The sequence below is a fragment of the Macrotis lagotis genome, chromosome 4, assembly GCF_037893015.1.
Source record: "Macrotis lagotis isolate mMagLag1 chromosome 4, bilby.v1.9.chrom.fasta, whole genome shotgun sequence".
Taxonomy (NCBI): Eukaryota; Metazoa; Chordata; class Mammalia; order Peramelemorphia; family Peramelidae; genus Macrotis; species Macrotis lagotis.
The window spans coordinates 170,041,213-170,069,157 of record NC_133661.1 but is presented as its reverse complement, the minus strand read 5'-3'; the positions used below and the strand labels follow the sequence as shown (position 1 = coordinate 170,069,157).

Below are 27,945 nucleotides of genomic sequence, written 5' to 3'. Positions count from 1 at the left end.
CTTTAGGATGTCGTTCCCCAGCTCAAAAAAAACCTTCAGTGGTTCCCTATTGTTACTAAGATAATATATAAATTGACTCTGACCCACTTTACATATTTTATAATATTATACCTCTTCAAACAATCTATATTTTAGTCAATTGAACTATTAGTCACATCATCATCATATGAACATTTCATAGGTGACTAAGGTATTACCTCTTCTGTGAATTCTTCTTTTGCCAGTCTAGGTGTCTTTTCTATGTACTCACTTTGTTTTCTCCTATGGATATATTACACATGAAGGTAAAGCTCAGGATCTGTATAGGTTTTCTTTTTTTTAAATTTGTATTGTTAGTATTTAGTAAAAAGTTCAGCAAAATAACAAAGTAGACAGTGTCATCCCAAGGGTTAGGAAGATTCCTCTTCCTGAGTTCAAATTGGGCAGCAGACACTAACTGTGTGACCATGAGCAAGTTACTTAGCCCTTTTTGCCTCAGTTTCCTTACCTTCCAAGTAAACCCCAAATAGGGACATAAAGAATCTGACACAATTGAATAACAACAATCAAAAAAATCCTAGTAAAATGTCTTATTCATAGTAGATAGTGTGAATTTTTGAAGTAAATTGAAAAAGGTAAAACCTCAATTATCTAGAAAACAGGACTTATTTGAGGCAATTTATTCTATTCTGTTGTCAAAGTCAAATTTGAAATTCAGGATTCAGAATGAATGTAAAGTGCTTTGTTAAATGTTAAAGAGTTCATAAAGGGGGCGGCTAGGTGGCGCAGTGGATAGAGCATGGGCCCTGGAGTCAGGAGTACCTAGGTTTGAATCCGGTCTCAGACACTTAATAATTACCTAGCTGTGTGGCCTTGGGCAAGCCACTTAACCCCATTTGCCTTGCAAAAACCTAAAAAAAAAAAGAGTCCATAAAAACTAAGTATTATTATGGTTATTTTCAAAAAACTTCCAAATAGGATACTTTTTTGCATTAGCAAGAACCTAGAATATTACTTTAGATGCTAGGCCAGGATAACTGAATCTTCCTACTAAACACTATGGAATTTTCTAACAATCTGGTCTACTTAGGCACCTAGAACATACCCCTTTATGTGAATCATGGTTCCCACACTGCTTTTCTTTCTGCATTTACTATACTGTAGATCCTATAGATAATGATTATATGATGAAATTGGTGCCTGACATAATGTACTCAAAGAATAGCAAAAATATAAAGCAAAAATATTTATACTTTTCCTTGATGTCAACCACATCTCCATCTTGAGGAGAAGCTTTTCTCTCAACCCATTAACTATTTTAAGGATGATATAAATTAATTACCTGTAATTAGATAATAAATTTTAAACATGGTAAATTTGCCTGATGGTTCTAGGTTTATCATATATATGACTCAGTCATTAATGTACATACATCTAACATTCCTTCAGGGAGCCACTTATCCAGGTACTTAATCCAGGGATTGGTCTCTTATAAACAATAGCATTTAGACAATTAAAGACCAGGGCACACTGAATAATTAGTCATAGTGCTTAAAAATTAATATATACATATATATATATATATATATATAACATGTGTACATATGGGGATATAATAGATGTGTGTTATATGTAATATATGTATATATGTATATACTTTATGTATATAAATACACACACTCACATACACACAGAGATAGATAGATGATAGATAGATAGATAGATAGATAGAGATAGATAGATAGATAGATAGATAGATAGATAGATAGATAGATATACATTTAAAGACTATCTCTCCCAATTTGGAAGTATAGGGGTCACTCATAGACTAGTTATCTCTACTAACATACCAGGAGTTTGAACTTTTTCCATTTCCAAATTTGAATGTTTCTCCTCTCCTTTAGGCAACATCATGATTCTCTGCTTGGAAGGGGTAGAAGGATGCGAAATAAACTTATTAAAACTAAACTTAGTGATTGTTCATAGCAGATCAGAATTTAGAGCTCCAAAGATCTGCCAATCTCACCTTCCCCAGTAGCTAAAATTACAGAAATGAAAGACTAAATCCCACAACTTTGGTTTTATTAAGCACAACCTGATCAATCAATTTTTAAGCAGTCTTTGGCTATTAAAAATTTATTAATTCAATAAATTCTTATTGACTATCTATTATATAATAACCAAAGTAATTAGTGAACCATTATAATAAAAATTCAAAAAATAAAAATATGTCACCCTTTGAGGATTTCCAGATAGTGTTAAATGATAGATTCCTATCTATTGTGGAGTGCCATAGGGCTCTCTCATTGACTATGTCTACTTCACTTTACTTGTGAAAGAAGCATATCTGAGTTCTATTAAGACAACTTTAGGAGGTGGCTAGGTGGTGCAGTGGATAGAGCACAGGTCCTAGAGTAAGAAATACCTGAGTTCAAAACTGATCTCAGACACTTAATAATTATCTAGCTGTGCCTTGGGCAAGCCACTTAACCCCATTACCATGCAAAAAACTTTAAAAAAAAAGACAACTTTAAAAGACTAGGAATGTAACATAGTGTGGAAACACATTTTTACATACAAACACAAGCACATGCACAAACACATACACACACAGACACATCCCTTGTATGTTTTGGGCTACATATTACAAAATAATATTAGAACTATGTTAGTACAAAATAATAGTAGTACTATAGCCTGAAGTACTTTAGCCCTCTTGAAAGAAGGCTAATTTTATCAATTCAAATTTATCAGTTTTGAAACAGTGTCCAGCACTGAAATATTTTTAACTCCATTACTCTTTAAGCCTAATAGTTTATAAAGCCTCCATTCCAGGTCTCTACCTCTAGGTCAGTCTAGTTCCTGGACTAGTCAGGAGGTCAGTGCAGGAACTATCTTCTCTCCAATTATTGAGGTAAGGATCAGGTTAAAAATAAGAAGACTTTGATTATTTCAATGAAGGGAAATATAGCTACAGTTTATTTTTACAAAGGCTAAAAGAAGAATCTATGAAAAGTAGAGACTGATAGAACAGTTTTGAAGAAATAATTTTCTAAGATCCACCAACATTTAAAATTATATTGTTCTAAAACCTAAAGTTCTTCATCTTGGATTAATCTTCACTGTGGAAAGGCTTTCAAAAATTTCAGAGTGGAAATTGCCCATCATCTCTTTTTCCTTTAAGCAGGTCTACTTAAGGTTAGTTTAATTTAATTTATTAAAGAAATTCTGGTAGAACTGTGCCTAAAACTTAGAGGACAGATATTTTGTGTTTTGTGTGTGTGTTTTTGTGACATTGTAAGAAATTATCAATTATGAATTTATCTGAATTATCTTTTCTATACTTTTATATTCTTAGTAGCATCACTAGGAATATCATCTCATAATCTTATTCCTATCAGTGTAATTTTTAAAAATTAATTACAGATCTCAAATTCAAGTATACTTTTTGCACTACTTACTGATTAAGATGATAAAAACAAAGGTCCAGAGGGTTTAAATGATTTTTCTAAAGCCATACAATTCACAAGAATTTGAAACAAGTTTTGAACTTCAAGTCTAACATAGTTCCCTCTAATGCTCTAATGGCATATTAGTTTGATTCTCATTTGTTCATGTGGCTGGTCTATGACATTTTCTAGTTTTATATATGTATATATTTCCTTTGTGTATGTCTTCTGTACTGCTTATTTGCCTGGAAGATACAATTCATCATTGATAACATACAGCATAAATCCATTATTTCCTTTCCAGCCTCCTTTAGGATAAAATATATAAATTTAATTCTTCTGAAAGTATGACATGTCAAAATCATAGTTGTTTGTATACTATCAAAGTATAGTGATAATGTTGGCATAAAAAATTTTATATTTTTATAGCAAAAATTTTGTTGTAAGTGAAAATATTGTACAAATTAACAAATTCAGTATAACTCACTCTCCACTTCCTACTCAATTACTTTCTTATCCATATTTACTAATGGTACAAATTGATGGGTAAATCCAAAGGGTAATTTATCCATTTGTATGTCATGATCTAGGCAAAAACTGTATGTGTTTTTAAATCTACATCATTTTTTAAAAAATATAGATTGTTAAATCAAGCTCTTTTTTAATTAGTTAAGATTGCATTTGTGTTGCTCCATTTTTCTATCATATGATATGGATACAGGAGAATCTAATACTCATGAAGAAAATCATTAAACTTATACAGGATAACTATGAGTGATTTAACATTTTGTTTAGTATCTTCTACTGTGAATGAAGTTATTTCTGTTGTAACAAGTGTCACATGATGTTATATGATTTAGATTTCGGCAAAAGGAAAACTTGCTTTACTAATACCAAATTTCACAGGGATTAAACAAAATTAAAATGCAATTTGGGCATATTAAACAAAAATTAATAATAAAACAAAACTTTTTGGTCGGGGTGGCTAGGTGGCACAGTGGATAGAGCACCAGCCCTGGAGTCGGTAGTACCTGAGTTCAAATCCAGCCTCAGACACTTATTAAGTTGGGTAATTATTAATTACCTAGTTGTGTGGCCTTGGGCAAACCACTTAACACCATTTGCCTTGCAAAAAAAAAAACCAACCCTAAAAAAAAAAACTTTGATAAAGTTAATGTGACCTATAGGGATCTTGATTATGATTTACTGTCTGAGCTTCTATTTAAGTTTAACACTACTGCTCTGTAAAGATCATCTGTGAAAGTTTGCCTGCTTTCTTGTCACATTTTTTTTATCAAGGTTGCTCAAGATATGCATAGGGATTTTATACAAAAGAAAAAGCTTATCATTATAATAAATATGAGTAGTGAAACAAAACAAATTTTCATAATGATGGCATCAAAAATGTCTGAATCTTCATGTTGAATTTATAACCTCTCTTTTGGGGGATACAGTATGGTGCATCATGTGCAGTCATTGTACTCTACAGAGTTTTTACATTTTGGGGGGTTTTTTCTTTGTGGTATTTTTTGTATTGTATAAAGTGTCCTTGTAGTTCTATTTAGTTCACTCTACATGAATTCATTCCAATCTTTCCAATTTTCTCTGAATTTTTTCCTTTCTTTAGGTTTCTTTTTCATCACTTTTTATGGTAAATAATATTCCATTATATTAATAAACAATATTTTTGTGATGTTTCCTAATTTATGTATAGTCTAATTTTGGTTCTTCTTTGTACATTGAAATACTAATTTTCATAATAAATTCAGAACTTTTGGGGTTTTTTTTCACTTTTTCAAATTTATTTTCATTAATTTGCACAAGTATATTTCAAGTTACAAAATTTCCTTCCAGGTTCCCTTCCCGCCCTACTCCCCTCCCTAGTGAATAGTCAGGTTAGCATTGTACATAATATTTTGATAAACATGTTTATTGATTGTATTAGTTATTTTATGTATAAGGAATTATGATTAAGGGAAAGAGATACATAAGAAATAATTTTTATAAAGTGTTCATCAGATTCAGAAGGGTTTTTTTTAGTGTGTGTGTGTGTGTGTGTGTGTGTGTCTGTCTGTCTGTCTGTCTGTCTGTCTTTTTGTTTTGTTTTTCTTCCTCTGGTTGGTGACTATAGTCCATATCCAGTGAAATACAGTTTTCCAAGCTCTCTGAACTGCTGAGAGGAATTGCTTCCATCAGGTTGATCATCTCACAGTATTGTTGTTGCTGTGTACATTATTCTCCTGGTTTACTCCCTTCACTCAGCATCAGATCCCATAAATCATTCCAAGCTTCTCTAGAGTCCGACCATTTATGGTTTCTTATAGAACAATAGTATTACATAATATTCATGTACCAAAATTTATTTAACTATTTCCCAATTGATGGGAAATTTCCAATTTCCAATTCTTTGCCACTACCAAAAAAAAGCAGCTATAAATATTTTGGAACATGTAGCACTTTTTCCTTTTTAAATAATTTCTTCTGGAAATAGACCTAGAATTGGAATTGTTGGGTCAAAGGGTATGAACAGTTCTATAACTCTTTGGGCATAGTTTCATATTGCTCTCCAGAAAGGTTGGATCCATTCATATTACCACCAGCAATGCATCAATGACCCAATCCTCCCACAACCTCTCCAACATCGATGATTTTCCCTTTTTCTCACCTTGGTCAATCTGCTAGGTGTGAGATGATACCTCATTGTTGTTTTAATTTGTCTTTCTCTAATCAATAATGATTTGGAGTATTTTTTCATGTGATTGTATATAGCTTCAATTTCTTCATTTGAAAACTGTCTGTTCATATCCTTGGATCATTTATCAATTGGGGAATGACTTGTGACCTTATAAATCTGATGAAATTCTCTATATATTTTAGAAATGAGACCTTTATCAGAACTCTAGTAGTGAAGATTGTTTCCCAGCTTTCTGCTTTTTCTTCTAATTTTGGCAGTATTGATTTTATTAGTGTAAAAATTTTTTAATTATAGTCAAAATCATTCATTTTGCAATTTATATTGCACCCTATTTCTTGTTTGATCATAAATTTGTCCTCTTTCCATAGATCTGATAGAGTATTTCTTGGTCTAATAATTTATCTATGGTGTCACTTTTTATGTCTAAATCTTGTACATTTTAACCTTATTTTGGTATAGAGTGTGAGATATGGATCTATGCCTAGATTTTGCCATACCATTTTCCAGTTTTCCCAACAATTTTTGTCAAATAGTGAGTTCTTATCCCAGAAGGATGTCTTTGGGTTTGTCAAATAGTAGATTGCTGAAGTCATTTACTGTGACTTTTTTTGAACCTATCCTAATCCACTGATGCATTACTCTTTTTCTTAACCAGTACCAGGCAGTTTTGATGACTGCTGTTTTGTAGTATACTTTTCGATCTGGCAGAGTTAGGCCATCTTCCTTACATTTTCAGAATAATATTTTTAAGATTTTATAAAGATGACAAAATGGGTAGGACTGATTTTACTCATTTTTTTCCCTAAGTAGTCTATAAAATAAGATGCAATAGTCAAAATTTCCTGGAATGATATTTTCACCATATCATATCCCTTCATAAAAACTTAGAATGGTTCCCTTCTAAGGGAAACAAAATTTGTCATCTTGGAATTCATGTGATTCCATCAATTGCTTCTTTCTTACTTATCTGCATTTATACTTTTCCCAAGGGTGACTTTTTCACTCTAGTAGTGGTGACCTTTTATCCTACACCACATGAGTTTTATTCATTCTTGATTCTAAGCCTGTGATCATGCCTTATCTATCCTTGGTTTAGATTTTGATTATATCTTGCCTAGACTTTGAATCTTGTCAAATTATCTACCAGGTTCTGGTTCCTCTCCTTTCTAATCTTTCAGATAGGTGCAAAAATAATCTTTCTAAACCACACATCTCAGTGACTTTCCTGCTCCAACAAATTCTGTGCCTCTTCAAGGCCTGCCACAATCAAGTTCCTACCCCTTTCTTCTTCATTAATTCTATATTCTACGCAAATTAATTTATTAGCTGTTCCTTGAGTTCTGTATTCGAGCTCCTGCCTCCATGCATTTTTACAGGCTATCACTCATGCCTCAAAAAGCTTGGTCAAGGACTGAAGATGTCAAGGTCATCTACTGCATTCTGGGTCATTACCTGTCATCTCGATATTTGTTCTGTCACTTAATTTTGATGACTCAGGAACAGAGATTGAGACTGATGACTCTGTGCAACTCTGTTTCATTTAAATTCATTTCATAAGCAAATCCAGACATCATTTATGATGTCACTGAAAGTCTTTTGAAAGTGGGCCAACAAAAACAACAAATTCCCTCCCCTCACTCTTCTGCCTCTAAGAATTTCTGTCTTCCTTCACAACTCAAATGAGAGAATATTTTCTCTAAGTATTTCCTTGATGTTTAGCTCTGCTCCATACACAGCTAAACAATCAATTAATCATTAGCAATATCTCTAAACCTTAAGGTTTATAAAGTTATGCTCTATTGCCATCTCATTTGATCTTGTTCAGTCCTCAGAACAATCATGTCAATCAGATGATGTTATCTCCAAATAAGGAATCTGAGATTCAAAGAGTTTAGGTGAGATTCATGGTCACACAATATTATCTAGACAGGATATAAACTCTCTCTCTAGACTCTCCAATATTCCTCTTTACATCATCTTTTCCTCTAACATTTTCTTTTTTATTATACTTGAGCATTATTGAAGTATATAAATTATATTCTTTCAATAGAATATAAGACTCTTAAGGGCAAGATTCTTTGTTGGCCCCCTTTTTTAGTATGCTTTACTTTAGTATGCTTTACTTTGCTTTAGTGTGCTTTGTTGAATCAAATTGAAATGAATATTGTATTTCTGACTTTCTAAAAATCCTTCCCTCTTTTTTATACTATATAGTTCAAAGATAGATTCAAATTCTATATATTATGCAAACCTATCTCTGACCCATCAATTATTAATTTAAAACTAATTTGCAATCTTTTCTCTTGAATTGACTTCGGCTTTACATATGCTAATTTTTCTAAGTATGCCAAGATTTGCCCAAAATTCCAGGTATGAAGTCTAGGTGATAATTGAATATGGGTGAGTCAAAACAGTCAAGTCCTATCAATTCTCTTTTGAAAATCACTCACATATATTTTTTTTATCTCTGTACTACTGCCTTCCACTGGGATGAATATAATAGCATAATGATTCAAGCAATGGCCTCCAGTTTCTTCATTCTCCAAACTGCCACTATTATAACCTGTCTAAAACATCAATTTGATTGTTACTTTTCTCATTAAGAACTTTTAATGATCTCAAAGTAGTTTAAATGGCTTCAACACTATTGATATTTGAATATTTTCTTAGTATTCAAAATTCACTATAGTCTGAATCAAAGATATTCCTCCCTGCAATCCAAAGCTATGTACTGGGCCTTATCTTTATATTGTATTCTATATTCCTTCATAATCTCATCTGCTTCCATGTATTTGGTTATCATGCCAATGAACAAGTCTAAAGCAGAATTTATTACTTTCTTTCAAAACTTTCCCTTATTCCAAAATTCCTTGCTTCTATTGAGGGTACCATCAGACATACAACCTCTCCATTTCTCAGATATATAACCTCACCATATTTCTTGACTCCCCCTCCTTCTTTTTCTCCTCCCCCCCACATATAGTTATACATACATACTCATAAAGCCAATATGAGGCATGTCTAGTCTACTGGAACAAAGATTCTAACAAGATATTTACTTTGTAGAAATCTCATGTCATCTAAATTACTTTAAAACAAGTGACAAACTAAAAAGATAATTTAGTTGGCAAACAACCAGAATATGTAATTTGATTTTCGATACAAACAGGGCATGAGCATCCTACATTCTAAATTTTAGATTTTTGGCAAGAAGCAGTATGGTAATGAATAGAGACTCTGCTTTGGAGTAGCAAAATCAAATTCAAGGTTGAACTATAAGGCATTGTGGTTGGTGACATTGGACAACTTCTTTAGCTAGTAAATATCCCAATTGATTATATAAATTGCAAAAGAGCCACTGATCAGCACGAAAGTTCTTTAAGTCGTTGAAATTATAATCACATTTTTAAATGGCATTTCTTATTTCCAATTACAGTATAATTCCTTCACCCATTAAGCTAAAAGGAAGATGAGTTGGATTAAAATCACTGTTGGTGTGTTAGATGAATTTGTGACAAAAGAATAGCAGATTTCAGCTGTTTCCAAGTATGTTTCAACTATAACGCTGGCAGTTCTGACCTCATAGAATCTGGTAGAAATTAATAACTCAAATATCAGACTAGTCAATTATATTACTACTTTGTATAATTTGATGTCTGCTTAGAAAACATTTCATGGAGTCTATCAAGCAATAGGTCCATCTGGAGCAAAACATGTGGAGGTAGAGGAATGCAATAGCATAAAGACAATCCAGAGGGGGAAAAGGTGCACTCATATTGTGAGAGGGAATTGTTTTGATACTTTTTCAATAGAATTTTGAGGAGAAAACTGATCACAGTACATCACAAAGGACAATTTCTGAGAGAGTGAGCAATGTTCCTTTTTCCTTTTGACTGTGTATGTTGACCAATAGAGGACCAATAGACTACCAAAGAATTATTCTAACAACCCTTTGTCAATGTTCAGAAACAAAGTTCTACTTGCCTTATGCTGCTTATAATTAATCACATCTTCCAATTATAAAGATAATTTAAAAATATTAGTGGATTTTAAAATTTAAAGGAAAATGTCGCTATAGCCTAGTCTAATTACCTTTTTAGATATTTTTGAGTATACATCAAGTCAATTAGAATTTAGAAACTTAAAGACATAATGTCGTTTAAGTTTCTTATATCCAGAAGACCTATAATTGCTCCTGGCCATTTCTGCCCTAATTTTCAAGTAATGAAACCTTTAAATTTTATCCACTACAACTGTGAAAAAAAATTTAGCACAATCCAAAATTGGGAATTAAAAGTAATTCTATTAAAAGATTTATTGAGGAGAAATTAGATAACCACAAAAGGGCCATGAAAGCTTTAAGAGAATATGATGCATTATCCATGCATAATGAAGTGACTGAGAACCTCATAGACTGTATCTCATGGCTTAGAAAAATCTTGTGATACACCTGCGAGTTGAATGCATACCATTTTGCAGATAGATAAAGTGAATTCATAAAATGTTAGTTCTTTGGCAAAATAACAAAATTCATTTTTGAAATTATTTTCATATTGGTACTGTTTATCAGTTAAAATGATGAATAAAACAATACCGTTAAAGTCTAGGACTTGGGCAAAGCTTAGAAAATTACATGATAGCAGCTGAAGGCAAAAGAGGTCAGGTCATGACCCTTGAATGGGCCTTCTGTTGTGGACTAGCAGGGGTAGTGAAGCGGACAATGATTTGAGACCTAGTACAGTAACTTATGAAGCTTACTCTTGGAAAATTTCACTGAAATAATTCAAAGCCAACACCAATTTCTGAACTATATGTATTTTGGTCAGGAGGATCAATGGGCAGTTTTTTTTTTTCCCAACTGTCACAATGAGCCAGGAGCAATGTGCATGGTAAGAAAATACTGTCCAAAGATTATTTAGGAAGATAATTATTAGTAACATGCAGTTTTTAAGAATGCTTTCAAAATACTATGAAGGATGATACATCTACCAGAAATCTTACAGACTGGCTGCTAACATGTAATAGACATTCAACCTTAATAATTGTAATTTCCCCACAAAGTTTTAGGCCTTATTAGATGATATATTTCAGTAAGAAAAAATAATAAAGCTGATTAACCAATTGAAAATGATGCCCTTCCATGTGTTCAAGTACACACACACACACACACACATACATACATACATATTCTGCTGCAAATACCATCATGCCATCAAAAACCACAGCAAAATAGTGGAATCATCATTCATTTGTATAGAACTTTTGAAAACTAAGCATTTCACATTTTTTAAAAAATTTAATCATTTAATCTGCACAAACAACCATGCAAGGTAAAAAGGACAAATCCCAAATACCATTTTTAATAAAGGAAATAAAGGTCCACATAGCCACAGTACAAAATATCAAGTTCTAACTGCCATTTGCTACATTTACAACCAAAAGTAGATAAAGCACCAGCCCTGGAGTCAGGAGGACCTGAGTTCAAATTTGACCTCAGACAATTATTACCAGCTGTGTGACCTTGGACAAGTCACTTAATTCCATTGCCTTAAATAAATTATTAAAAAAAGAAAGTCAATTCATTCACCTCTTAGGATCTCATTTTCTGCTTTTCTTAAATAGAGTAGTTAGCCTCTTTTTATCATTTAGATTCCTTCAAGCTCTAACTCTGTTTTTGTTTTGCTATGTCAATCATTTTCAACTTTGTTCATCCCATTTGGGGTTTCCTTGGCAAAGATAATGGAATAGTTTCTCATTTACTTCTCCATTTCATTTTAGACATGAGGAAACTGAGACAAACAGAATTAAGTGACTAGCCAAAGGTCACAAGACTAGTAAGTATTTGAGATTGGATTTCAACTAAAAAAAGAGAGTCTTTCTGACTCTGAACTTGTTCCATCCACTGCTCTACCAAGCTGCCCCTCTAAATATTTTATGTTAAGTGATATCCATATAATCAAATGGACACTTGGTAGATCTCCTACCCCTGTGTTTTTCAATTGAGTTGACCCTCTTCATGTGATAAGTATAATCCAAGCATGATGAAAATGAACTTTTCTACAATTTTTGGCTATATGTGGAAAAAATGATATTGACAGAAATAATGTCAATAATAATAGAATTGCAAAAAATATAGAGGTAGAAGAAAGTTCAGAGATTATTCACCTTCCATTCAGAAACAAAGACTGTGAAGGCAATATAGGTAAATTTTTTTCTGTTCAGGAACATGCAGAAAATTAACAATAGAAACAAGATTAGAATTCATGACACTTAAGTCCAGAACAGTTCTGTCTCCCAATTGTCAGACAGCTTTAATAGTATATAACAATCATATAATATTTTACAGGTCAAAATGCTTTCTTAATAATGGCTTAAGAACAACTGTGATCCCTGGAAACTGATGAGGAATCATGTTTCTCACCTCTTGACAGACAGGTGATGAACTAGAGGTACAGAATGAAACACATTTTCAGACATGGCCAATATGTGGATCTGCTTCTTGACAAAAAACGACTTTGTGTGTATGTGTATGTGTGGGGGAGGAATAGAGGAAAGAAGAGGGGTAGCATTAATAATGTCAAAAAAGAGAAAAATGAAAAGAGAATCAATAAAACATTTTTTAAATGCACAGAAGAACAGAAAAATATTCAGAGATAAATAAAGAAAAGCAGGATATTTTAAGAACCACTATGCTCAATTTGTCATACTCCTTTTTTAAAAAACTATATATAATAGTAATTCATTGTTTCCTCTACATTCTTGTTTTTTCTATTTTTTTAATACTAGAAAATTGCCATGTTAATTTATATTTGTCAAGTTCCTAATAAAAATGAATGTTTAATTTTTAAATGGATTAAAAAAAGCATATTACTTGGGAGTTAGAAGACAGGTTCAAATCACTGATTGTTATGTTTTGATATTTAATATATGAAAGTCAAATAAGCTCCAGTTTCCACTAAATACAATCAAACAAATATTTTATACTATGTGAAAGGCTCTGAACTGTGAGCTTGAGCTCTAGAGAAGAAAAAAGAAAAACAAATCCTACCCTCAAAGAACTTAAATTCTTTGGGGGACATAATATATAAACAGAAAATGAAGGCTTTAAATTAGTTGATTTCTAAGGTTTCCTTCTCAGCCCAAATTATTCCAAAGTCCTATATAGACATAAAAACCAGTATTTTCTTATTAACAAAGTTCAGAATCGAAGTTCAGAGATAAAGGGATATTCACACAAAAAAATTATAATTAGGGAGTCACAATTTTAACCTAACAAGAAAACCAAATCTACAAGGATCTGAGAGCACTTGAAGTTTCCAGCAATTAGAAAGAAAATAGTTAGCAACCAGATTTTGGAATGGAATAAAGTTTTCCCCATCTCCACTCTGATATCTTCCCTTTCTTTATGGTGCTCCCCCCCCCACCCCCAAACAGGCCTCATGTCTGTCTTTGTTTTTGCTTTTATTTTTCTATATATCCTCTGGCCTCCCTCACCACTGAGAAAACACTTACCATTGACAACGAGGTTATTTTTTCCTGCTTCCCCTGAGTGCAAAAAAACAGTGGTTATTATAAGTTTATTTGATCACATATCTGGCAAATCCTATAGTCATTTTTGGCTCAGTCTTCTGATTTAACAAGTAGTATATTGTCATGCATATTACTATATTATATTCATGAGCCAAAATGAAAGTTTGAAAGAGTAAAATTCGATGAAGATAAGCTTTCATTTTTGATTTATCCATTATATGCCAAACAATTCCCTTGTCTTGGGATCAGTACTAGCACAAGGGTTCCCTATAATCTCTTCCCAACCATTTGATGGCCTTTAATTAAATTCCTACTATGTGCAAAGCAATATATAAGCCTCTGGGCACAAACAAAGATGGCATACAGCATAACATTCCTTAAAAAAAAAGCTTTCAGTCTAGCATGAGATTGGGGTGAAAATGGAGGAAAGAGATGCAATACATAAAGGACTAAACTGTGACTATTCAGCAAACATAATGAAAAAAATATGAGAAATGTACAAAGTAACCCTCTTTGTCCAAGGCAGGCAAGATCAAATGCCACCAAGGGGATAAGGAAAAGATTCATCAAGAGGCAGCATTTGAAAGATCCATATAATCTGAAAAGGCATGGATAGGAAAAAATATGGTGGTGGAAAAACTCTAGATGTATTCCAAAGTTGAAAAATAACACAGTTTGATGTAATGTTAGCTATGCAGAAGGAAAGAATGTATGTAATTTGTCTGGAAATTTAGGAAGCTGATAGGCCCTAAAAGGTCTATAATGCAAGTTTGAAGAGTTTTGAGGTTATTTGGCTGGTAATAAGGAGCAATAATAAAAAGTAAATCAAATTAGGCAATAAAGAATGAATTGGAGGAAGAGACTGGAAGTAAAAAAATTGCTTAATATATTAGACCTATACATTCATAGAAACTTTGTGCTGAAAGGGACCCTAGAAGTGCTCTTATTCCCAAAGGCAATAAAATAAATACATGAACTGCAAAATGATCATCTTACCCTATCTGAGCCTTAGTTCCTTATTTATTTCACAGGGTTGTTGTGAGGATCAAATAAGATAAGTAAATCACTTTGGGAACCTTAATGTTCTATGCAAATATCATGTTATTAATAATAAAATTATTTGAAATGTTATTAGCATATTTCATTGACCTGAGTTTCATTATATGAATCATAAAAATGAACTTCTTTATAGATATTGTCATGTAAATAACAGCCAAGTCTTTTAGCCTTGAATTTAAAGACTTTCTATAATAATTTCATTAAAGATTTCAAAGTAAAACAAAGATTAGATATTTTAAAACATATAGACTAAAGAATGGAAAAAAATATACAGGTCCAGAAGTATTCTGAATAATATCTATCATTTTCTTTAAACTCAAGTTTTAAGAAGAAAGTTTATGAGTTTATGACTGATTTATGACCTGGATCTATTTCTTAGAATGTCTTGATCTATTAATGCCAAATTGCTTTCAAAGAACAAAGGAAAAGGGAAAGCATGTTTTTTTTAAAAAAGAGAAAGGTATTCTATGAAAATAAATGCTTTTTTTCCCTAAGATTTGCTTCTTGTAATTTCCTAGAGTATGTTGGTCTCCTAGGACCAGTTCCAAGATAAGTCATTGGGACAAAAGAAGTGCTACAACTGGGATCTTTTCAAATGTGTCCAGATGGTGCAATCAGTCAATAAGTGATATTACCAGCTTTCAAGAAGAAAGACTTTATTCTCCCACTTTTCTCTCCTACTACACCTAACCAACCTTTACAGCTAACTCAATATGTGATGTTTTACTAGCCTCACTTTCTATTCTTACAAATATCATTCACATCTGATTCCTACAAATATCAACGACTAAATTTGCTAGGGAGTCGGAATATAGAAGAATGGAAGAATGAAAGAAAATAATTCTTATCTAGGCTGTCATCATGTTTTTCAAACCTAGATTTAAGTAGGACAATTAGCATGTGGATTGGCACCACAAAGTCTAAGTATCTTTGATTTGTATTATCTAATGAAAAATACTTTGACTAAAGTAAAAAATTAAATATATTTGGTTCTTACAGAGAGCATTTTTAGACACCTGAAACTCTAAAATGTTTTTATTAAATAAAATAGCCCCAAAATAAGACAATTGGCATATTTTTATTGATAGCTATATATGTGCTATGGATAAGAACAAATAATTTAATATGCCTCAACAATCCAAGAAATGCTAATATTGGGAAACTTTACAGCCAAATAGCTGGATGCTTTAATTCATAATTCTATTAAAGAAACTGATCAAAATACAGAAAAAGACCAATCTGTCTGAAACTTTCTACCTATTGTTCAAATCTTTTAATTCTAGAAGAATACCACAAATAATAATTAGGAACAAGCACATATTTCAAAGAAAATCTTTAAAAATAATTTCTTTCCAACCCTACCTGTGTTGTTTATGGGTGTGTGTGTGTGTGTGTGTATGTGTATCTGTGTGTGCGTCTGTGTGTGCATGTGAGTATGTGACTCTGAATCTACATATACATATGAAACAACCTTTAGCTCCCCTAGTGAAATTCCAGCAGCATTACAGACCATTTTTATCTTGATAAAAAAAAAAACGCTAACATTAGACCTTTGGAGGCTAAAGAAAACAAAATATATATAATTTGTTGGATTTTTTTAAAAAATATTTTTGAATTACAAACATTTTATAACTAGATAAAAGACCCAATTCTGAAAAACTAGCAGCAGTGACAAATAATAACGCAGACTTTGAACCTGTCCTAAGGGTCAAAAAGTTATTAATAGCATTATAATTTTCAATTATAATTTTTTCTCCAAATCCAATAATGCAGAGTTTATAAGTAATGAAAAAAATTCTTTAAAAATAGTTGACACAAAAATAGGATTTTTGTAATACATTATACTTTGCATTTTTTATAGACAAAAGAAAATGAGTTTTTCAAGTCCTTGAAATTACTACATCTATTCATAACTGTATACAACTGACTTTTAGCTACCCAAGAAAAGTAATTAAAGTTTTAAAACTTGGAGAATTAAGAATTTCCATACATCCACTCAAAGAGTAGTAGATGAAAAATAAATCCTAATATTATAAAATTTTTTTAAATTAAGTATCAGATTCAAAAGCAAAACTCACCAAACATAATTTTGTCACATCCTGTTTGGTATAACACTGCATTTTAAATGATGCCTATAAAGGCACAAAAAGGGAAGTCCAATCAACTAAGAGGTCTTGTGTGTAGTCTATCGTAATTAAGACCTGGGATTCAATATCTATTGCTACCAGTCAGGTATCATAGCAACCTCAAATTACGGAATACTGCTAGAAAACTCTTCAAAAGCAGCAAGAGTCTGCTTTGCCAAAGCCTGCAATAACACTACAGACTGTCAACATATGTAGGTGTTGCTATGGGCACCGCCACAAAAGAACCCTACCATGTATGAAAGAGTATAGGGAGAATTGATGGGAGGGACAAGTGATCAAGTGATATGGGGAAAAAAAAGAAAAAGAAAACCAGAGTGAAAGAATAATTGTGTTGGCTGAATTCACAAGCCACACAATATGTGAGTTCCTATTTTATACAGATTTTTAGCTATTCCAACTCAAGGATCCATACAATGCTGAACTGTAATTGTGACTAAATAGGAAGCAAGGATGGGAAATCTTTTTATTTAATACTTCTGCATTTGTAAACCCTGCTCTTATACCATTGATCATGAGTTTTAATTTGAAACTAAAAGTGAATCACTTTAAAAATAATATTTAAACTTCCACCTATAAACTCTAGATGGTCTTGTATAAATCTACAGAAAAGAAAAGAGCAGGTTACTAGGAACAAGAACCCAATATTGATTTTTCTGTGGTGCAGTAAAGCATCTCCATTCTATTGGGCTGCTGTCAAAGCCACTCTTTAACAGCTGGAGTCAAATTGCACTATTTACAGCAAGGGCCCTTGTCAAGTGGACCATAAGTATTCTAACAATACACTATTCAAATGGCACTTTGCCACACAAATTGCTGACTTGATGAATAACCTATGTCAATGACTAAGGCCAATATAAAAGTTTCATTTTTATGAGAGGTTTTACATTCACACATTAAGTAAGCTTTCTTTGAGGAACTATTAAGCTATATATTTCAGGCCTTTTGACGCTGAAAATAATTAAAATCTGTTTAAATACATCAAGGGAACTTGACAACATTAATATGGATCTTTGTGTTAACTACATTTGTCACACGAGTCAGAACAGTGCCCTTCTGTCATTGGCACTCCCCACTGGCACGTGCAACACAATGAAAGAATTAAAACAGCCGAGCACCATGAAATACGAGCATTCTCCTTTTGGACTTTTGATTTACATGGCCACAAATGTTTGGATACATGAAAGTCTTTGAAGTCACACTAGGATATTCGAGTTGGTTGCCCTGGGATAGGCAGACGTTTTGGTCACGTATTGTTGCATTAAAACTCCTGACTTTTGACACTACCTCTGAGACAGGAGAAACAAAGTTGCAATCTGCTTTTCATTATTTTCTTGATCCTTTGAAATAAGGAAGAAGTTAAAAGAATGTTCATTTATTTTTCCACAGTGGCATTTGTCATCAGGAAATTATCCCAATAAACAAAAATAACTGAAATTGGATATGCATAGCAACTATCCAAAAAAATGATATTTCACTCAAAATGTATCTGGTGAAATGATATGCTTAGGCATGGTCCCAAACTGTTATGAAACTAAGAAGGTCATTAATCCCTTCTAATCAGCAACTGATGGTGCTTATTTGTCTATTTAGAAATGTCAACAGAAATGATACTTTTACTGACATTAGGAAAGAGAATCAACATCACTGAATCTACATATATAGACTATGTTATGTTTTGTAATGCCAAAAAACTATATAAAAACCCTTGTGGCCATTTTTATCTACTCTAAGAACTATAATTTCTACCACTTCAAATATTATACAATATGTGGAACTGTTTGGTGAGGTTAAGGAAAGAAAATGCACAAAATTTGACTATCTACTTCAAAAAATGTATATTTTTTGGCATTATCCTAAGAACCAAAACACTACCATATTTTAATGAACGATTTAAAAACGCATTACATTTCATTATCATTGACATCATTGTGTCAATAGTAAAAAGTTCCATACAAATAAAAAAACCAAAAAATTTCCTCTATATTAAACATCTGTTGCTATAGTAAAATCAAAATGTAACTTTTCTCCAAGTCCAATCTGGACTGAGACCTCATGGTTACAGTATGATTCTGCCTATTTTTTTCTACTCAGAAATCACTTCATAAATGCACACGGCTATAACTATATTTTTCTTATTGATAAAGTAATAGAAAGATCAGCTTCTGTGTCAGTAGCCTACCAGTGCACCATCTGCCTTGCAAGATGCTCAGCAGGATAATGCTTTAATAAGACTTTTCAGCAAATGGCACCAAAAAGAACTTTAGACCTCACACTCAGGGCAGTTAAAGGTCAATTATAAGTTGTCTTTGGAAAATTCAATCTAAATTCAAATGCATCTCTTATTCAAAGAATAAGTTTAAATTTGATCCATGATCTTAAACAGGATGTGGAAGAAGTTGAGAATTTGTGGACAAAGCACTATGCTACTGGATAATGATAGTCATACATTCATCAAAATTTTGTAGAGCATCTATTGTGTACAGAGCTCTGGGGAAGTGTATGACAAGAAACAAAACTTTCAATGAAGTACAGTGCCTTAACTCACTTTATAGGTGAGGCACATCAGAACCTCAAGACGTTCCCTTTAAGCCAGAATTTTTAGTATTACAATGAATATTACAATACCAAACCTAAGTGCGACCAACACCTCCTTACCACAGAAATTATGGACACAACAGTTGTTTTTTCCACTTGCCTGATGTCTTTACAAATTAAGACCACCAACTTCACCAACAACAACTATAATACAGAAATGAATCTTGAAGAAAGTGATGATTAAGTTGCCATTGTCCCCAAATTTTTATACGTATATATTTTTTATATAAATACATATATGCATACCATCACACATATATGTATATGTAAAAGTATAGACACACACATAGTAGCAAATTATAAAGATCACACAGAATTTGGAATGAAATGACATGGGGATATCTTCAATCTAACCCTTCATGGATGAAGATCTATGCATGTTACACACTGCACATATTTTCTGACTTTTCAGTTTATCAATTAGCTATATTTTTTCCCCTCTCCAAAAGATACCATTTGTTTTATAAGAGTACTATTTGAAAGGAGGGAATGAAGAGATACATGGGATACCATATAATGAAAGAAAAAGATCAATAAAAATTTATTTTAAATAAGTAGATATTATTTTATTCTGAAATGAAATTTTCTTTTATCCAACTATATTTTCTTTACTTTTTGCATTAAAAAAAATCATGGCATCATCTTTCAAGATATTCTTAAATTCTGGTTTTCCTAGATCAGTTGAATAGTGATGAGTTGAGTAACTAGAAAATAAACTATAAAGGTCAAGGAACACTGCATCTTCTGATTCTTTGATAATCACCTATTACATGAAATGCAATGTTCAGCACAAATTAAGTATTGAAAGGATTTTGTCACTTAACTTTTGTAATGTCAGTAACTTAGTCAGGGAGTGAACTACTATCTATTAACCATGTACTATGGGGCAGGCACTGTGCTAACAACTAAGGATACAAAGAAAGGCAAAAACAAGCATTATTAATAATATTAGCTTCCAATTTGTGGCTAACATGTATTTTACATACATAGCCTCTCTTGATTATTATGATGATACTATCAGGTAGAATTAGTTATCATTGCAGTTTTAAGATTTTTTTTTTTTAGATTTTTGCAAGGGAAACGGGGGTTAAGTGGCTTGTCCAAGGCCACACAGCTAGGTAATCATTAAGTATTTGAGACCGGATTTGAACCCAGGTACTCCTGACTCCAAGGCCGGTGCTTTATCCACTACGCCACCTAGCCACCCCTAGTTTTAAGATTTATAAAGTATAGTCAACTAACTAGGTGGTGCACTGGCCTTGGAGTCAGGAGGACCTGAATTCAAATTTGACCTCAAACACTTAATAATTTACCCATCTATGTGACCTTGGGCAAGTCACTTAATCCAATTGTCTTGCCAAAACAACAAAAAAACTATAGATATAAAATATATTTATAAATATTTTATGGACAACCTTAACTTTCATTTCAAAACCATTCTGTAGGGTAGGAATTCTCACTTTCTTCATTTTAGAAAGAGAAAAATGTGTTTTAAAAAGATTGTGTGATTTTCCTAGGCTCACATGGCAGTGTCTGGTGTGAGATTAGAATATAAGAGTCATTAATAGTCTTTTTGCTGTTCATTATCCAATGTTTTCTTTCTTTATATGAAAATTATTGTTCTCATTTTGTCAAATATTGCACAGCTAATTCTGTGACAACTGTCACATGATTTAATGAGGGAAAAAAATTCTTCAAGCACAGATGAAAGTGATTGGACAATTACCTCCTTCTGGACCCTATATGCTATCAAAAATCTGGGATAATATTAGGGAAGCACAAGTCTCACAGGAAAATGATCTTTGAAATGTCATTGGAAAGATACCCCTGGATGAGTTAACTGGTTTTTTTTTGGGGGGGGGTAAAGTAATTATTTTATTCTTCACTGTGTAGACAAGAAATCTAGGGGGATTCTTTCATTAGGAAAATATTGTGTGCCTCCTATACAATTCAAATGCAAATGTTTCAGCCACGATCTTAACCAAATTGTTGACTTCTAAATTCATTTTCTCCTTCTAGTCTTCTATTTTATTACTGTATTTTCATCCTTCCATGTGATGTGGAAGAGACTGGCAATGGAACAAACACAGGGCTACTCATCCACTTACAAAACCTGTGTGTGGTTTTGATGAAGAAGCAATTTTTTCAAACTTAAGTTTCCTCATCTATGAATAATACTTCCATAATAATCTATCATAATAGAATACTTGAAGATGATAGAATTCTATTCACTCATGAATAGAATAGAATTCTGTAATGAAAATGCTTTCATAGTATTTTAAAGTTATTCTGTTTTTAACTGAACAATAAATATTAGTTTTCTAATTAGAAAAAGCAAAAAAGCAGCTTTCTTTAATATGTATATGTATATAGTTTTTTTGATCTTTTATATTTATTATTTTTGATGAAGAAGCAATGTTTCCCTATTTCCAATGAATTTGCTTTATTTTTCTCTCCTTTTTGATATATAAAAACCATTCTTTAACTTTTTAATTCATTTATGTACTTAACAATTTATTCATGCCTTTTGTTCCTCTGTTCTGAGTTTTCTCCAAGGTCATTTCAGATTTTATGGTAGGGAACAGTGAAGATGGTATTTAATAAGAGCCAAATAATGTATACTAAAGAGGGAGGATGGCACGTGTTCTATGTGATATATTCCTAAATATATTGTCCCTTACTATGGTGAATTGTATTTAGCTAGTAGCCCACTACAATCCTCAGGTAGTTTTCTGATATCCTGTACTTAATCCTATCATGAATACAATGCTGTTATGAACTTGATTGGGCCTCTCTTTTTATATCTTTAAAATGAATAGAAATTTTACAATTGATAGCCAATCAAAATAGACAGCTTTTTTGATTGTCAAAACTATATGTTATTATATGAAAAAATGTTCTAAATTATTACTGATTAGAGAAATGTAAATCAAAACAACTTTTGAGATATCATCTCTTATCTATCAGATTGGCTAAATGGATAAAAGAAGAAAATGTCAAATGTTGGAGGAGATGGAAAAACTGGGACACTAATAAACTGTTGGCAGAACTGGGAAGTTCACCAATGATATTGGAGACAAATCTGGAATCATACCCAAAGATGTAAACCCAGAAATACAATTATTTGGTCTATGCCCAAAGTGATCAGGGAGAAAGGCAAAGATTCTATATTTCTCAAATGTTTATAGCAGCTCTTTGTGATGGCAAAGAACTAGAAAATTGAGGGGATGCCCTTCAATTGGGGAATGACTAAACAAGTTGTGGTTTATGAATGTGATAGAATACTTTTGAGCCTTAAGAAATGAAGGGTTAGTTGATTTTAGAAAAACATGGAAATATTTGCATGAAATAAGCAGAACCATGAAAATATTGCATATTATAATAATAATATTATTCAAATAACAACTGTGAATTACTGCTATTTTGAATATTATAAATAGTCACATCAACTAAAATGAACCTATGAAGGAAGAAGCTACCATCTCCAGAGAAAGAATTGCTAAATAGAAGTATAATATAATATACATGCATATATATCTCTGTGGGTCTATACACACACACACACACACACACATACACACACACAATCTATGTGAAGACAGATGGACAGAGACAGATAGATAGATAGATAGATAGATAGATAGATAGATAGATAGATAGGTATCCTTCTCTACTGCAGGGCAAGGAGGGAGAGAAACAGTTTGGAATGTAATATATGATAAAAAAAATATTTAATTTAATTTTTAAAAATGAACAAAATTCCAAATCCCTTTCTGACCATTTAACATGAATGAAAGAGACTATCTACACAATCCTTGTTTCAAGTAAACTCAGTTATGTCTCTAATTTTATAAAACTCATAAAGAAAAGAAACAGCAATATGATACCTATTAATTTAAATTGGTGAATTCTGATATGTAAATTTTAAGAGTTTTCAGTTAAAAAAATTGTAAAAGAAAAAAGTTAAGAGAATAGGGCATCTTCCTTGGATTTGTAATCTTCTCTCTATTCAGATGAAGAAAAGTTAGCTTTATCTGGTATTTGTTAAGTACAAAAATTACAAATATGAAAAAAGCTACTAGGCAAGAGATGTTAGAGAACCAATATGGAACCATTTCCCTGATCTACAAGTTAGAAAACCTGTAGCAAAGTTATATGATATGTAATTTTAATTATTTTTACCTGTGATAAAGCAAGATATAATAAGATCTGTAATATGTTTAAATTTCAAATTATTGAAGGTTTACAGGATAATGGATCTAAGGCTGGAAGGCACTTCAGAGGCTACTTAATCAACTGCCTTATTTTACAGTTGAGTTATTTGAGGTCTAGTGCCTCAGGTCACAGAGAAGTAGAGGTGGGATTTGAATCTAGTTCCAAGGAAGGAAAAAGAAGGAAAGAAGGAAGAAAAGAGGGTAAGAAGGTCTAAGTCAATGGGGACTTCCCAGGACATGGGGTCATAACTGACACCCTAGTTCCTAGCATGAAACTGATTCATTATTAATTTATTTTCAGAACTTTTATTTCTGTTTATCTAAGTGTTCATAAGAATAGAGGATCACAGAGTTAGAGATAGAGATGATTGCAGAGGTCATCTGACCTAATTCATTTTATAGATTAAAAAACTGAGATCTAGAAAAGTAGGATTAATTATACGCAGATAATAGTGACAGAGCCAAAACTGGAACCTAGATTTTCTTAATCAGAACACCATGCCCTTTCTACTGAACCATTAAGAATTACTCCTATTGGGGCAGCTAGGTGACAAACTGAATAGTTCACTGGCCCTGGAATCAGGAGGACCTGAGTTTAGATGAGATCTCAGACACTGAATAATTACCTTATCGAGTGACCTTGCACAAGTCACTTAACTGATTGCCTTGCAAAAACCAAAAAAGAAAAAAAAGGAAAGAATTATTCCTATTTTACCATATTGCTGACTGTAGGAGACCCATATTGCACCTATGGCAGAAAGAATTAAGAAGACCAAGAATTCTAATTGACCTACCTGTTTAAAATGGTAGCATCTTAGACTATACTTATTTTGACTCTCTCAATGTGTCAAAATCAAACATAATATTAATACAATGGCAGATAACATTTGTTTGCCAGTAAAATTTATTTTCCTTGCTTGTCCATTTCCACATTGCTAAGAAAAAAAATCCACATTAAATTTAACAGCTGCTTCCATCTTCTTGTGTGCTTTTTGCAATTAACTTACTGTGCTGTTTGTTTTTTCTCTCTCTTTTGTTGATTATTTTGTGGAAGATGTGGAGCAAGGAAAGAAGTGAATTCAGTAACTTAACTGAAGAGCAACCCTTATAGTCAAAATTTTTGCTTAGAAGCTTGACTACTCACTAAGCTGATAAACAAACATTAGGAATATGGATGCATGTATGTATATTTGCAGGCATGAGTATATATGTTTATGTATATTGCTAATAAGAATCAAATCTTAACTCAGCAATGCTGAAAAATATTGAATAACAGAGATACCCATTGGGCTACAGTTTTCTTATAACTTTTAAAGATTTACATTTAGAAACAAGTATAAATTTCTCTGCTAAAAGACAGCACCCAAATTGAGAAACTTAGCCATATATTGGTCTCCAAATTAAGAAGTATTCAAATTGTCTGTTGCACAGAATTTATAATAAGTTGGCTCAGTCACTGTAATCTGGAAAAGAAAATTTCATTTGTCAGAAAGTGGATACTATATTATGCCGATGTCAAATATAGGAAGAAATTCCTCAATTAGTTATCCATAAGCACCTAGGCTAAAGTGATGAGATGTAGGGAATGGTCAGATCTTTGAATTCTTATGGATATGTGATAATATTTTAAATCAGTTTTATTATTATTTTACAATTTTTTAATTTATGTAATTGACTGATCTTGTGAAACAACAATCTGGCTTTCACTTACCTTCGGTGAAGAATCAGCATGAGGAATAGGGTAAGACAAGGTGCCAAGTTGGGAGGAACTGGAGGATCTGTAATCTGCATTTTTGTGCTTGTGTGTTTCTGAAGGAAATGCAAGGAAAGGCTCAGGCTTAAAAAGCTGTGAATCTTCACAATAATTAAGAATCACTCTTGCTCTCTCTCCTGTTTCATGTCTTTCCAAAGTTCCTAGGAAACAGGATCAGAAAAGAAAATAGAACTATGTGAAAAAATGTCTAACAACTCCAAAGTCTACAGTAGCTAAAAATTATAATGCTTCAAGGTAATGTGCTATTCTGATTTCTAACAGAATGGGAAAAATGCTTCTGAGCCTTTCAAAGAATCCTGACTAAAGCTGAAACAATGGGCTTGAAATGCCTGCCTGCTTCTACATACATCTTTGCTCACTGAGATCAATGGGACATTCAATACTCTGGAACAATAAAACCTGGCACTTAGTATACAGTATGTGCATAATCAATAACTAACAATAATAGAATATTTTACTGCTGCCCCCTAGTGTTTAAGTCACAAACAGCAGGAACAACGAACTTGGCTCTTCTAAATGGTATCTTGTATCTCACTGGACTCATGATTTAGAACCTCTCCAAGTACAGGAACATTCAGTTTAAAAGAGGAACAGAAGTAACTGCATACATGCAATTACTGCTTTTCTCTTTTTTTTCCATTTTCCGTCTATATGATTTAAAGAATTGATACTACTTTTGTATGTCTAAACAGAATTGTTCCAGCAGCTGTGCCTTTGTGCCTTACGATTAGAAAGGGGGGGGAATGTAATATTTCCTTTATTTTTTATTCCCTTCTTCTAGAATGATTTTAACCTGGAGTTCAATAACTTAAATAGATATGTATGTGTGTGTGGATGAGCATATATAAACATACATATGCACACACATGTGTATACACATGTATCTACATGTATACATATTTACACACACAAACTACACTCATATATCTTTATGACAATTTCAATATAATTGATTTCCTTTATAATCTTTTTAATCTTTTTTTTACTATTAGATACATTATTCTGCAGTGACACATAGGTTTTACTAGAGTACCAAAGGGGTCTATGACACATGAAAGTCTAAGAACTTATACTCAAGAGACTACACATAAGTAAAAGAGTGGGGCATTATTGGAGTGAAAAAGGAACAATCAAAATATAGAATAAATTAATAAAAACCTCTTCTGTGGAAAGTAGCTTACAAACAGTAAAGTCTTTTTTTTGTAAAACACAATGAGCACTCAAGATCTCAATAAATATGAATTAATGATGATCAGAGAATCTCATCAGTGATGGATTCATTTGGATTATCTATGCCATGTTAAACATATAACATATCCTGCTGAGTAAAGATACCAAAGGAAGTTAGTCTTGTCAATTAAAAATAAATTTTATTTCAAAAATTATACAAAATGCAAGAAACATAGAGAAAAAATAGAATCAATATTTAATGACAAGAAATTATATTTCCAAAAAGGATTGGGGGGGGGGGGGAATAGGAGGTCTAGACCCGAAATTTTATTAGCATATGGAACTTCCAATATGGAAATTCTCTTCATCAATGTAGATGATAATTTTCAAGTCTCAAGATAGTTAACATCTATCTGAAGCTATCATCCTGAGTTTTTCTGACCCTAAGGAAAGTTCTTAATCCTTCATATAATAACATTTAAGGATCATATTATAAATTTCATGGGAGAGAAGGAACAGGTATTTACTAAGTTACTACTATGTATTAGGAACTTTGCTAGATGCTTTATAAATATTATTTCTTTCTAACCTCACAATAACCCTGGGAGGGAGATGACTTGTCCAGGATCACAGATATAGGAAGTATCTAAGTCTAGCTTTGAACTCAGATTCAGTGAACTACTTAGCTGACTTGAGAGAAGATGATTTGACTTTACAAATCTGCGTCGATTCTAGTCAATATATCCAGTATAATCTTTTTTCCCCTTTTATTGCAACCAAAAAAATACAAGTACCTCAAATTCCATGTTAAAATCACTGTTAAAATACTGGCAAATCAATAGTCTGAAAATTTCTCCGTTTTTTTATATCATTTCCTTTATTCCTCATAAATGAGGGCCTAGAAAATCTAGAATGAAAGGTTATTATTCTTTGAAGTATTTTCTTAAAAAGGAAATGTAGTGTATTCTCTTATTGGTCTAATAACAAAAAAGGCATTATTTTCTGTAAGAATAAAAAAATCTATAATGGTTAACTAAATGAGACAAAAATCATCTCTGTCCCCAAAAGGTTACACACTTATAGGTGTGAAAACAAAAATACCTCATGTGATAACACGTGGTTATTTTATTATTGGGCTAGGAATTCTATTATCTCTCATGCTTAAATAGTTCTCCAAAACACTGTATATGTTATAACTTTATATTTATACACAGATCTGCTTAAGATATAAGCTATAATTCTTTCCCAAATATGACTAGTATAAACTTTAAAGTGTGCTATCTATTCAGTGTTATTTTTCCTACATAAAATTGACATGCATATTGTATTCTTA

At 32.2% G+C, this 27,945-nt stretch overlaps 1 protein-coding gene and 1 long non-coding RNA gene across 2 annotated transcripts in view; both read right to left on the bottom strand.

Moving 5' to 3' along the window:
* The window catches only part of WDR72 (WD repeat domain 72), a 362,471-nt gene that overhangs the window by 205,171 nt on the left and 129,355 nt on the right, over nucleotides 1–27,945 (bottom strand). The gene's annotated exons all lie outside the window — the stretch shown is intronic.
* Nucleotides 103–25,464, bottom strand: LOC141521763 (uncharacterized). Its single transcript, XR_012478051.1, has 2 exons — nucleotides 25,380–25,464; nucleotides 103–1,899 (listed from the first exon to the last, which is right to left on the bottom strand). It is a non-coding gene; the product is annotated as an uncharacterized LOC141521763 (long non-coding RNA).